The 14,229-nt window shown below is 50.1% G+C and overlaps 1 long non-coding RNA gene across 3 annotated transcripts in view; it reads right to left on the bottom strand.

Annotated features, from left to right (window-relative positions):
* LOC102161921 overlaps positions 1–6,451 on the bottom strand; it is a 28,150-nt gene extending 21,699 nt beyond the window's left edge. For all 3 annotated transcript variants that reach the window (XR_002336403.1, XR_305965.3, XR_002336404.1), the window contains exon 1: positions 1,627–6,451. This is a non-coding gene — a long non-coding RNA (uncharacterized LOC102161921). The remainder of the gene's footprint in view (positions 1–1,626) is intronic.

Here is a 14,229-nt window from a genome sequence, read left to right as displayed (position 1 = left end):
TCAGTGAAATGCCTTTTGCAGTACTTTGCCCATTTTTAAACTGGGTCATTTGGTTTTTTGGTTGTTGGGTTTTCAGTTTTTCATATCCTTGTTATTAATCCTTATCATATATGTGATTTGCACATATTTCCCCCATTCTGCAGGTTGTCTTTCCACTCTCTGATCGTGTCCTTTGATACACAAGGTGTTTGATGAAGTCCAGTTTATCTCTTTCTTCCCCTTTTGCCACCTGTGCTTTTGGTGTGAGTCCTATTCCCTTTTTAATAGTAATGTATTCTAATTTCAAGGATGCAATGGCACCTCTTCTCTTGCAAGTGCATTCATGGCAAGTTTGTTTGATTTTTACATTTCCTTCAGTTCCCTACACGAATCTTTATTTTCAGTGTCACTATTGGGGGGGGGGTTATTTTGCTTTACGATGGAGGTTTTCCTTAAATGCTTGCTAAGCTGTAGCAGTTATTCAGATTTAAAAGTGAGACCCTAAAAGCCTGAAGACACCTCATGAGGCCTGAGTGAGAATGGCCAGAGCAAGATAGTAGGTTTTAGTCTAAGATGATAAATCAGCAAACCAGCCTTACAAGGGAAGAATTCCCAAAGTCAGTACATGCAGACATTTCTCTGGGGCCCTCCAATGCCTCCAGAGAGGATTCGTCTATCAACTGACCTCCTGCTTTGGGGACATTTGGCTAGCAGTCCTATAGAAGCAGGGTGGGGAGGAGTATTTGAGGGCATCATACGTTATAAATGGGTTGAATGTCCTTGTTTTCAGGAGTGTCCTTCCCATTGCCCACCCTCGACATCTTGGTCTCATGTCTTAGAATTCAGAGCCTCTCAGCTTCCATTTCCCCAAAGAAGAATGAACTTCTAGTTTTTCCGGTTTTGTTGTCGTCGTTTTTTAGAGCCACACCCGCAGTATATATGCAAGTTCCCAGGCTAGGGGTCTAATCGGAGCTGCAGCTGCCAGGCTACACCACAACCACAGCAACACCATATCCAAGCCATGTCTGTGACCTACACCACAGCTCACAGCAATGCCCGATCCTTAACCCACTAAGCGAGGCCAGGGATCGAACCCACATCCTCATGGATACTAGTCATGTTTGTTTCTGCTGAGCCACAACAGGAACTTCAGAACTGCTAGTTCTTGATGGACGGGGAGCCTGGGAGGAGATGTGCCTGGGGACTTAACCTTTATCATGTAGACATTCCACCTGCTTTCCTGTACATCCCCCGTCTCAGTCTGCTCAGGCTGCCAAAACAGGATACTACAGACTGAGTGGCTTACACACAATAGAAATTTATTTTTCATAGTCCTGGATGCTGCAAGTCCGAGATCAAGGTGCATGGATGGTGAGGTCCTGGTGAGATTGCTGATTTCTTGTGTCCTCACCTGGCAGCTCCCGGGTGACCCATGTAAGGGCGCTAATCCCATTGGGGAGGGCCCCACCCCCATGACCTCCCCAAAGGTTCCACCTCCTGACACCATCCCATTAGAGCGTTTCAACATATGAATTTGGGGAGAACACAAGCATTCAATCTGTAACAGCATCTCAGCAACAAACTGTCTTGCAAAGCAGTATCTTGGGTCTCCCAGTCCTAAGCCTCCCTGGGTGCAAATCAGCTCACCTTTCAAGGCCCCTCCTGTCGGGAATCTGAGTTTTAGCTTCCTCCTCCTTCCTGAGTCATTGCCACATTCATGGGCTTCTCATTTCCCAGGAATCTACTGGAATCCTTTGCCCACTATGATCTTCTCCTGCCTTTGAGAGTTTAGGTCATTTTTATTCTTCACTGGCGCAGGGGAGAGAAAAAAGAGATTCCTGGGATCAATTTACCATTTCTCCCCAGAAGTCCCTTCTATCTTCCTGAGCATTCCTGTGTGTCCTTTTTCTTCGTGATTGCTATAGTTCAGCATTTCCCAAAGGACATTTTGAGGACCAGTGGTTACATGGGCTGCTAACAAAGACCTATAAAGAAAGGATCCCACAGCCAAACAAGCATGGGAGACAGTAGGCCACAGACGTGTGTGAGCAATGCCAGCGTCTTTCAAACAAGGGGAGCAGCACTCCTCAAGAAAGGTCCTCAGAGCTGGCTTAAATTCCACATAAGAAAACCATTCTCACTGCTTTATGGCACACCTCTTTCATGCCCACACACACACACACACACACACACACACACACATCTATATCAGACTCAGCATGCAAATCTATCTTACTCCCTAGATTTGTCTCTAAATGATTTTAGAGCTAAAATTCTCAAGGAGAATGTGCTTCAGTCTCTGAAGAGGAATTCCAGAATACTTTGAGTAACGACAGTCCATTTAAGTCTGGAGCCACCCACAGTAAATACTGATAAAGGGACAGCACGCTATTGAAATGCAGACGCCCTGCTTTTGATGATTGCTTAAGTTTTGGATTTTATGGCCACTTCTTATATAGTCAAATGAGGCACGTCCTGCACTGTGGCTTCAGCTTCCTGAAAAAAAAAAAAAGAAAAAACAATTCATCTCCCTCAATGGCCACTGAAGCCTTGTCCCCTGACAGGCATCAAAACCAGCCAGGGCCTGGGCTCTTGTCGTCTTTATTTTTCCTGCTAAGCCCTTCCTATGAAGTTGTCCCACATTTGATGTGTTCTTTGTTAAATACCACTCATTCCCTGCCAATTTAGCAAACATACTTTAGCGCGACCGCTCCAGCTGAAAGGGAGGATAAAAAAGGAGCTGCGATTTCTTTTGCAAGAGCGAGTGGGGGAGAAGCCTTATCCAGAGGCGCCTGGCGATTTTCTTCATTCCCAATTTTGACAGTTCTTTCATGGTTTGTGTCGTTTCTGAGTCGGGACGCTTCGTGGATGCCAAACGCCACTTGTTACAGACGCCGCCGGCATCCCTGAGATGCTCCTGAGGGTAACTTCATGATCTGCTGAGGACTCTGGCTGACACGCAGGGCAGCTCTGCTGCCAGGACCCTAAATGAATGCCGATGACAATTAAATGCAGATTAGTGGCAGCAGTACACACAGAATGTCTTCAGCTGCCTCCTGATTTCAAGGCAGAAATGCCCTTCCAGACCGTTACAATTAATTGCCCCCAGATACGTGCACGGCAAGGCTATCCCTATCGTGTCATCTGTCAGTGCTGATTTACATGTCTGACGCGGGGACCATGTCGTTTACGGGCTAGGCAGTTAAATTACGTTAATTGACCCGCTACCAGCCTGCTCCAGAAGTCACCAGACCCGCTGTGACCCGCCCACCTGTCTTTCTGAGCACTGCACAATCACGCCAGACGCCAGCTGAAACCGGGCACAAATCCCGCCCTGGGGTCCCCCCTGCCGCCTGTGGGTCTAGTTCACACTTTCTCCTGGGCTTAGCACAGAGCCTGGCACATAGTAGGAGCTCATTAAAAGTGTTAACTATATGGATGAATGAATGTTCTAGAGCCTTCCTTTCATCACTTCGATGCTTTACTTCTACTGGAAATCAGAGAAGCTCTATGAATAAAGGGCCAGAGGATGTGTCCGCAGGCAGGGGCAGAGCCTGTGACCAAGTGTCCACTTGCCGGACTTCTGCAGCTGCTCTGCTGAGCCAGGGTCTGCCTGGCCTGTCTGGTCCCACTGGAGGTGGAGGGTGTCAGGGCACCTCATGGTCACACTTACCCTCAAAGCAGAACCTCAGATGCTCACAGCAAGACTTTTTCTGCCAATGCCCCAAAAAGTGTCTCTGCACACGTCCCCATTCGACCTGACCCGTGGGCATGACCGTGGACCCATTCGTGACATGAAAAATCTCCCTATTGTCTGTGGCCAAGCTTGCTCGCTACAACCCGAACGGCCTTTCCTGCTGTCACTGCCACTTTGAAGCAGCTGCACAGCTATGACTATATTTCCCAAGCTCGTCTGGCATCTCGATGGCCCCATGAGACTGGCTTTCACCGCTGGAATTGTCTAAAGACAGCCACACCAAGAGAGCCCAGGTCACACATCTTACGTTATGCTCCCGTCCTGCTTCAAGCAGTGGGGTCTGCGCTGCTCCCTTTCACCTGACTGGACCTGCGAGGTTTATCAAGCCACGTCATAAATGGCAACACAGCTTCTGCCCAGTCTTCCTGGGACACTCACTCTGGAACCCAGGCAGCCCCCTGGGAAGTCCAAGAGTGGAAGTTCTGGCTACGGCCACAGCTGATGCACCGGCAGACGCCAGCCTTCCATGGAGGGGGCAAGTTGGCTAACAGCTCCAGCTATCAGCCTTCAGGCCATCCCAGGAGACATCAAATGGATTAGAAACAAGCTGTCCCCACTAAGCCCTGTCCAAACTGCAAGTTCAGGGGCAAAGCGAATGTTGTCATTGCCGTAAGCCGCTAAGTTTGGAGCGATGTGCTATGCATCACTGAAGACCTGAACAGGAATGCGAGTGGAAAAGATGTGTGTCGCTTCCAATCCGAGGGAACTATGGAAGGCCTGTGCACACCCCCTCTTTGCCCAAGGCCCTGGGACAGCTGGACCACAAGATGGGAGGAGCCAAGTGTCCAGACTGCCACACCGTGACGTCACTCAAATACCTGCCTCAAACTGCCCAGGAGATGGCAACGAACTTCTGCTGTGCAAAGACGTTAAACTGTAAGAGTTTATCTTTTATTTAATTTCATCTGGTGTGGCTACCAACCCTCTCATGCAATTTTTCTAGTCTGTCCTAGATTTTCTACTCCTCTGTCTTCCCAACTGAGTCACACTAACTGGTCATTTGGATTGCTGTTCGATTATCCACACACCAACAGAGGAGCCCTGCGCATTATCAGAAGGACGGTACTTACAAAGTCCAAATCTCCTGGGTGATGTTTAGACAGAGGATGAAGGAAGGGTAGGAAGTCGCATGTCTTAGTCCTCTGTGTCAACCCCTCGGTGACAAGGACAACACTCACCTAGGACAGAGACAGAAGAAACCGCCATGCCCCATAGGAGGAAACCAGCACAGCTGGGAGTGTGGCTCTCCAAGGTGGGTTCCGGAGGCAGCCTCGTGTGTGGAAGCTGACACCATCACAGGCAAACTTTTAGGAATGGATCTTTGATGTCCTTGCCTCATTTCGGTTTAGGGGGAGCAGACAGAGTTTTGGCTCCCATGTGCTTTGGTGGAAACCCTAAGAAGATGAGAGGCTGAGAGCAGCATCTGCCTCCCCAGTGTTCAGCCCATTTCCCAGGGCTCAGGGATCCAAGTCTAGTACTCATTTCCTTCTTCTTTTTTTTTTTTTTTTCAAGGGCTTACCTCCCTGGTTTTAAAAAGCCAGAGGCCACCAAGTCCTCCCAAATAATAATGCAGTGTCCTGTAGCACCATTCCTGATGCTGGGGAACGCAAAAGCCAGAGGACCCGGCTCAGGTTTAAATATGAACATGAGTCCATGTTATAGGGATGGAGGCTGAGCCTCAGAGGATCTCTCTCGCCATTTCTGGATTCTGACCAACCCCCAAAGGCCTTGCCCTCTGCGTAGGATTAAAATTTGCTTCCTCACCTGAAAGACATTTGGAAAAATTGGAGAAATTCAGCTGGGGGCTCCGATTGTTTCTCTGACCGCCTGGATGGGGAATCTTGGTGAGAGCCCATGGTGCTCCAGGAAGCAACTTTTTGAATGTTCAGCATAAAACGCCAGTGCCCCTGCCCTGATTCGTGACCCGTGCATCCTCTGGGCACCCAGGGACCTGCCCCCCCAACACACACAGCTTCCTTCCTGATGGTATCTTCACCTCTATTACTTAGAGCTGCCTGAAACCTCCCCTGCTTCATTTTTAATTTTTTTTTTTTTCAAAACTGCCCAGGGAGCAATTGGAATCCAATTCAAGATGAAAAAAACTTTACCACTAGATGGAAAAACACCACAAAAATACCCCTGGTTCATGTTTACTTTCTGAATTCCAGGAAGCACTCACCATATCAGCGAATTCAGACCTCCCCTGACCTGACAACTCCCTGGCATTTTGGGGGTGCGCTCATGAACGAGGGGGTGTGTGGGTTCCGCTTCGTGTTGCCAGCCCTGAAGGAGAAGAAACCAGATCACATACCTTTTCCCCAAATGGCCTGTGGGAGAATTTTTTTAGGCTTTGACAGAGACAGCCCCCCGCCCCCAGAGTGGAATTCAGCTTTTCACAGCTCATTCCTAAGCTGAAAAACCCTTCCTCCGTGGGGACCTCAGGAGTGTTAGGCCCTCATCCTGATGTGGTTCCGAGCCCGGTTTAATCCCTTATCTCTTCACGAGCTATTTTGGCTCAAGCTGTTTTGATTTCACCGGAACGGCAGAGCCTCTGCGAGTCCTGCTCAGGCCTCCGCTCCGCAGTGGGTCCCTCTGGGTCTCTGGGCTTAATGTCTTCAGGGCAGAACGTGTGGGATCATGTTTCCAGATTTGTTTTCCAGAGCCCCGGGCCCCTGGGTGCAGCCTTGCCTGGTTTTGTTAGTCTCTGCCGGGCCCCTCCCCCCCTCCCCCCTCCCTCCCCCTCCCCTCCAGCCCCTCCCCCGCCCTCCTCCCCCGCCTCCTCCCCTCCTCCCCACCTCCTCCTTCCCCCTTCTCCTTTCCAGCCCCCTCCCCCCCCACCGCCCTTCCTTGCCCGCTCCTCTTCTCCCTTCTCCCCCCTCCCCTCTCCTCCCTTCCAGCCCCTCCCCCTCCCTCCTCGCCCCCTTCACCTCCCGCCTCCTCCATCAGCAGCCCCCTCCCGTTGGCTGCAGCGCTCATTGCTGACCTTGGAGAAACATAAAGGCTTTTGCTGCCTGTGCTCACTGGGGAGCCTCAGAGGTGCCAAAAGCCAATTTCTAGTTCTCAGCCTCCTACATCTTTCACCAGCTCCTTCCAGATTTAGGGGTTTTAAAGGCTTTGTCAATCCACCCCTTTTCACCCACCCTGTCCTTCGGTGTCCTTGAAAGGTTCCCCCTGATGACAAGACTCTCCTTCTTAGCCCTGGAGCCTGGCTTGGTCTGCTTTCCTGCGGCACAAAGGGTGGCTTCACCCAGCCCCGAGGGCCAGGGAAAGCTGTGCCCCCACCTCTGGTGTTCTACTCCACCTGGAAACCATCTGGGGATAGGGGAGTGAGTCTTCTTAGGCAGCCCACCCCACCACCGCTGCCTCTCCACCCCTGCAGGCCTGGGTCCTGTTCACCCTCCCCGGACTGCTGGGTAAATGGGAGCATCGGCTGGAAGAAAATGGGCTGAGAGCCTTGACAAATCCAGATTCCCCAGCAAATCAGATGAGGAGGAATGTAGCTCACGGATGAAGCACTGCCCTGGTCCTGATTTTTTTTTTTTTTTTTTTTAATGACCATGCCTGCAGCATATGAAAGTTCTCAGGCTAGGGGTCGAATCAGAGCTGCAGCTGCCGGCCTACACCACAGCCACAGCAACGCCAGATCTGAGATGCATCTGAGAACTACCCTGCAGTTTGTGCCAATGCCAGGTCCTTAACCTACTGAATGAGGCCAGGGATTGACAATACATTGGTCCTTAACCTGTTGAGCCACAGTGGGAACTCCTGGGTAATGATGTTATGACTTCAAGTTACAGTCAGGTTTCCAATGTGACTTCCATACCCTGGCCAGCACCCTTCTCATGTAGAATCGTTAGCACGTGGGAAAGGCAGGGTGAAGCCTTCCGGCACCCTGTTTCCCAGAGGCAGACACTCCAGGGTATAGAACTTGGTGTCACTCCAGCACTCAGTTTAGAAGCACTTAGAAAACCAGGATTGTGGCTGGAGGATTCAGACATCCATAGACACGGACCCTGGGCTCAAGGAAGCTCCAGTCTGATCAGAAGATGAGCTGAGGACTTCGAGCTGCTGCAGCCCCTCCTCACTGAGAATCTCTGGGATGGGCCCTCAGGACGCACCAGGGGGCATCCTAACATGCCCTCAGGGTGGGGGAGTCCCAGGAGTCCACACCGAAAACCACAGTGGGAGAACCAGAGGGTTAAGTCATTCATTCATTCAAGACGTATTTACATGGCTTATGATGTGCCAGCCACTCTTCTGGGTGCTGGGAATATATGGAACTCAAAACAGATAAACCACTCCGGTTCTTGGGGAGATGCTGGACCTCGATCTCCTTGAATAGGATTCAGCCTCGTGGGGAGGTACGGAGTGGGGAAAGGGTGTTCTAAAAACAGAACCACAGGAGTTCCCATTGTGTCTCAGTGGGTTGAGAACCTGACTAGTATCCATAAGGATGCAGGTTTCAAAGGGGGAAAAAAAAAGGCAGAACCGCAATGTGAGATGAGGGATGCTTACGTGATGAATGAAGACTGGCTCTCTTGGACATGGATGGAGGGCAGGGCAACAGATGCAGGCAATGCGGGGTGTGTGTGTGGGGGTCTAGATACTGGGGCTTTTGCAGAAGATGCAGAGAGGAAGAGAAAGAAGGAAGAGGAAGGAGATGGGGAGCTTAAGATGCAGGCTGCAGAGCACCCCATGGATGATGGCAAGATTCAGGTTGTGACCATGGAAGCTACACTGAGCTGCAGTGAAGCTCATGAGTGCAGAGAGCTTACCCAGCAGGTGACAGGAGCAGGTGTCAGGAGCATCTGTCAGAGAAGAGAAATCCAGGGGCCTGCCCATCACCTGAAAGGAAGTCATACGCCTTTGTTTGCATTGTCTACTATGAAAGGACAAACTGTTATCACCTGTGAAATAAAACCAACTGTTGTTACCACTTCGAGAATTTGGGGTTTGTTTTCTTGCTCTTGGAAAGGAAGTAACCATGGGTAGGTATGTGTATATCTCAGTTTCCCTCTGAAAACCAAGCTGTTGTTGAATTTCCCTCAGAAAGCATATTTTTTTCCCTATAACCAGTTTAGAATTGAAAGAAAGAAATTGCTGAAAATTACCAGTTTATTCCCTGCTCTACGCCTTTAGCTAACTGAGGATGGTGATTTTTTTAATACAGGAATTTCAGTCTTGGTCTGAAATATCATACATACAAAATCTCCTGGAATATGTATGTTTTTTCTTAAAATTTAGCCTGAAAACAATTCACTTAATAAACCTTAGTCACTTTCCTTTTATATTTGTCCAGTTCTGGTTATTAATTTCTTAACTGCAGCTTTGCGTAACCAATGAATGGTTACATGACTTTTTGTTGGGTTTTTTTGTTGTTGTTTGTTGGTTTTGTTTCTTAGGCCTGCACCTGAAGCATATAGAAGTTCCCAGGCTAGGGGTCAAATCAATCTGCGCTGCCAACCTGCACCACAGCCACAGCAACACTGAATCCAAGCCATGTCTATGACCTATACCACAGCTCACAGCAATGCAAGATCCTTGACCCACTGAGCAGGGCTAGGGATCCAACCTGTGTTCTCATGGTTACTAGTCAGATTCATTTCCACTGTGCCACAGGGGAACTCCCTTTTTGGTTTTTTTTTTTTTTTTGTTATACTTTACTTTGCCTTAGTTTACAAACTCGATTGCTGGTTCTAAGAGGTCTTGAATTCCTCATGGAGTTATGCTACTGGGTAGATGAATGTCTCTACTTGACAGGCCCGGTCTTGAGGCAAAGGGTGCTGGTAGAAAGGGGTGCCTTTGTAACCTTGTCTCCCCTGGAAACTTCTGTCAGGAAGGGCAAGGTAACTGAAGGACCAAGCCTAGAGTCACGTTTGGTGCCAGCCTCCCTGCAGTTTTTGCCAGCCTCCCAGCACCCCTCTTTCAGCTGGTTGCCATCTCCTTATAAAGTAGCACTTGGGGGCCTCTGAATGAACTCCCCCTGGTTCTCCACACCCTTCTCTCCTCCCCTCTGGGTGGGTGACTGGCCCCTCTTCACTCTCCCCGCCATGTACTGTGTGGGCTCCCAGGACCCCACTCCCACCCCAGGAACATCAGGATGATCCCTGGTGTCTAAAGAATGTGCACCCCCAGGGCCCAGCTTCCAGATTCTTAGTGAGGAGGGGGCTGGGGGCAGGAGCAGTCCAGGCTCCCCATCTCCTTTTTCAAACCAGAGTGGGGTTTTCTGGAGTCCGGGGTCCATGTCTCTGTGTGTTTGCACCTCCTGGCTTATGTCTGTGGGTCTGGCCCACGGCAAACACTTACCGAGCGCAGCTGAGTGAGCATTACCATACAGGTCTTCTCCTCACCCCCCACCTCCTGGCCCAGGAGGCTGGTGATCAGTCCCCAGGTCCCCTCCACAGCTTCTCCCAGAGAGGGGGGACCTCTGATTGTAGAGGAAATAACCTTCTACATTAAGGCGCTGTGGTAGCCGGCACTGGGGACCCAAATAGGCTTGGAAAAGTCTTGTCCCCACCATCTATGTGATTTTCCAAAGATAATGTATTTCGGAGGAAAGAGCATTGGGTTTGGAGCCTGGGACTGTGCTTCGAGATCTGTCTCCATCTTTCCTAGTGAGTGATGCTGGGTAACTCACTTAGCTTGCCTCAGTGGTCCCTCATCGGCAAAGAGGGTTTAGGAAGAGCCACCTCCAGGGTATTTGTCAGAATCACATAAGAATGTAAACACTGACCCCAAAAAGGCTAAGTCAGAGCATAGGTGTGCGTGCCTTGTCATCAGAGGAACCATATCCCTTAACGGTGGCTGAGGAAGCCAAGTACTCCTCCTTGCCTCGCTGGACACCTCCCCTCCCCCACAACCTGCACACCTAACCCCCCTGGTCATTTCAATGCATCTTCCAGCAAAAAGGAAGCCTAAGAGACAGGCACTCTTATTTTTAATTTTTAATACATTGCTTAATGGAAGGCAGAGGAGGCTGCGTCTGCTTGGGTGGAAAGGAGCCGTGGGGGCACCGCGGATTGCTTAGCGCGCACCGCCCGGCGGTTTCCATGGAGAGAGGCTGCACGCGGGGCAACACCTGTCTCCTGTCATGTCGCATCTGAGCCAGCGCTTCATCGTACACTCGCAGGCTTTCTCTTCAAAACACTCCCATTTTGCTACTACACGACCCCCTCCCGGGCTGAGGGGGGGGGGCGCTGCCACAGACGCCTATCAACACGGGTCTGTGCATAGAACCGCGTCGGCTCTGTGGCTTGGCACATCGTCGCAAATAGCTTTGATTAGTTTCAGTCTCTTGATAGTTGTGTCTGCCGAGCTGAAACTAAACCAATTAGCAGCAAGAGCCCCCCACCCCCACCCCCACCCCGCCTTTCTGTTCCGCTCCCATGTCGATGCCTGAATTTGCAGCGCGAACAACCCCATCGCGGATGTGCCTCCTTCTAAGCCAGGACCCTCCAAGCCCCGCCTGGCTGCTGCCTTCCCTGGACACAGCCTCTGAGCCCTAGCCACTGTTAACGTCTAAGTAAGATGTTCTGGTGGTTTTGAAGATTACATCACTGTGGAACACTGGCCTCTAGTTTTAGCTTCACCCAGTAGAGCAACCACCTGGTTGTTGTTGGGTTTTTTTTTTTTTTTTTTAATGTTATTTGTTATATAATATTCTCTAAAATCTGAAACCCATCGACTATGTAAAAGCCCCCGATTTCAGCTCAAGGCCAAGAAGCTGCACCAGTGGTGGACGTGCCCTGGGGTGTGTGTAAGCTGGCAGATAGGCTGGACTGGATGGAAAGGGCCTGCTTTGCCAACTCTGGTCCCTCTGAGCTGCCTGAGCCTCCAGGGCAGTGCTCTGAGCACAATCTAGAGATGACTTGTTATCTCCTGTTTATCGATGATTGCTGAGTGGAAAGTTTTACTCAAGGGTGGGTAGGGGGTAGTGAACTGGCACCACTTCCCTTTGAAATGACTAAGCTTGCAAGAGTCAGATGAGTCACAAATGCTGCCATGTTCCAGGCACGGGCCCCAGGTTTGGGGTTTTACCCTCTGGTTGAGGGTTCAGGCTTCATCCAGGTGGCACTTAGAGACTGCCATCGTCCTCCATTAGGAATGAGGGGACCATGCTGAGCTCAGCAGAGGGGAGAGGACAATTCAGTCCCCTGGGAAAATGAGAGTTTGCTTCCTTATCATCATTTGTAACAAAGATTTGGCATCTGATGAAGATGAGTGGCTTTGCCCCTTGCTCATGGCCAGCAGTGACTCCTGTCTGATGGTGGGGGAGTTTATTTCTTTTCTTATTTGTGTTTGTTTGTTTGCTGGCCATGCCGTCGGCATGTAGACGTTCCTGGGCTGAGGTTTGATCCTCGCCATTGCAGTGACCCGAGCTGTTGTGGTGACAACGTCAGCTCCTAACCCACTGTGCCACAAAGGAAATCCTATTCCTTTCCTTATTTGGTCACTAGATCCCAGCTCTGGAACCTCGAGAGATTTACTTTCAATGGCCAGCACATCATCTTTCTCTTCCCTTTGTATTTTCTTTCTGAGAGACCAGGATGGCAGTGGTGTGGGGCATTTTTATGTAATTAGCTAAAGGTTCCGGTTTCTGCCTCTGTCACCCATCAATTCAGGACCGTTCTAACAGGCCATGTAAAGAAACAGGCAAGGTTACGATGAGTATGTCAACAACTAGAGCTGGATCTTGATCATCCGTCATTGTCCTGTCCAAGCAGATAGACCAGAGCAAGGATCTGCATATCCTGTAAGATCAAGTTAAAAAGCAAAGAAACACACTGTCACCAGCTAAGCTGAGCTGCCTCTGCACTCACGGCTCCACCTTCTCTGCGGAGATAAGCTCGGGTGCTGTGGGATCCAGGGAGGGGCATGCCCCAGCCTGGTGGAGAGAATGATGGAGGCGTCCTTGAATTGACTCCCATGAATCAGTAGGAGTCGGCCAGGAGGGAGGTGAGAGCTGACCATTCAGAGGGCGCAGGAATGGACAGGGTTAGCTTGGCATCTGGGTAGTGGAAGGAGACCAAAAGCAGGACCGAGCAATGGCCTGTGAGTTGTGGGGGTCAGTGAGGGGCAGGAGGGTGCACTTGGCCTCCGGCGCTTCTGACTTCAGCATCTGGAAGAACATCAGAGCCATCCATGGAGAGGGACCACCCTGGAGGGGAGCAGGTGGGCAGAAGTGGGGTGGGGAGGGGAGGGCGAAGCAATGGCCAGTTCCGTTGGAGGCATGTTGCCCTGGAAGCTCTGTTCTCAATTCATGTGCAGCAGGCATGTGGTCTAATTCCATGCGTTTAGGTAGTTGTGACACCCTCTGCGCCCCCACAGGCCCCTCACTTCCACCCTCCCGGCGGGGGGGCGGGGGACACAGGAGGACTAGGAAACCTGGTCAGTTCTTAGGGTTCCCCAAATCACATCAACACAAAGGAAAATGCATTTGTATACACCATGGGAACGCTACATAGTACATGAGATTAAAAACGCCACAATCTTTTAAATCCTAATGTGAAAGATCCTAATCATTTTTGTTACATGAAGCAAAAACGATATAGCCCTGTTATAAATTCTGAAAGAGCTGACGGGTAGTAATCAATTTTGCTACATTAGTAAAAGCATCAAGATTCAGGTAGCCAACCAATAAATAATTAATAGTGCCTACTATGGGGAAAGGCAGCTAGCAGATGCAAAGATGTGTGTGATGGACCACATCCTCAAAGAATTTGTAATTTTAATGGGCATTCATGAATACAAATCGCTATAATTAAGGGTATATATTTCATAGGAACTGTTAGCCAACTATCTGCGAAACCCCGGAGTGGACAGATTAGCTCTGAGTGGGGTGCTGGGAGATCGTGAGGGGAATTTACAGGACGAAGGTCACTGAGCTGAGGATGCTTTATGAATCAGGCTGGACCTTCGAGCACGAGTCGGATTTCATTCTAAATGCCACACAGGGTCTTTCTGCCACCACGAAGGAAAAAGGCCACAATCAAGGGTCAAAGGCACACCTGAGGTCAAAATAGATGCAACTGCTATTTTCATAGGTTAAAAAAAAATGGTCCAGTGTTGGCAATGCCATAAAGCTCCATCCAGCCATCCTGTTTGATCCTCAGCCTCGAGTCCAAGAATCTCCAACATGTGATCGGGACCCCAAGACCCACTGGCGAGGCGAGGCTGGTGAGGAACCAGCACCCTCACATCCTCCTTATCCTGAAGGAAACACACGCTAAGGAGCCCACTCTCTTTGCAGGAACAAATTCACCTGGTTGGAGGCCTGTGGACAGTTTGGAAAATTCACTGGTGGCATCAGGCTTATTCCACCGATTCCGATCTTGTGGACATTAAAGGAAAACCAGGATAAGGTCACAGTCCTGATGACAAGTGTCCCTGGCAGGACTTGCATCTGAAATTCTCACAAAAACTGAGGATTTTAGGCCTCAGTAGCTTCTGCGAAATCCGTGTCAACCTCCTGCAGGAGGTTACTCACAAAAGCA

The sequence above is a fragment of the Sus scrofa genome, chromosome 10 (genome assembly GCF_000003025.6).
Source record: "Sus scrofa isolate TJ Tabasco breed Duroc chromosome 10, Sscrofa11.1, whole genome shotgun sequence".
NCBI lineage: Eukaryota > Metazoa > Chordata > Mammalia > Artiodactyla > Suidae > Sus > Sus scrofa.
Note: the sequence above shows the minus strand (reverse complement) of the source record. Positions and strands in the feature narration are given on the sequence as shown.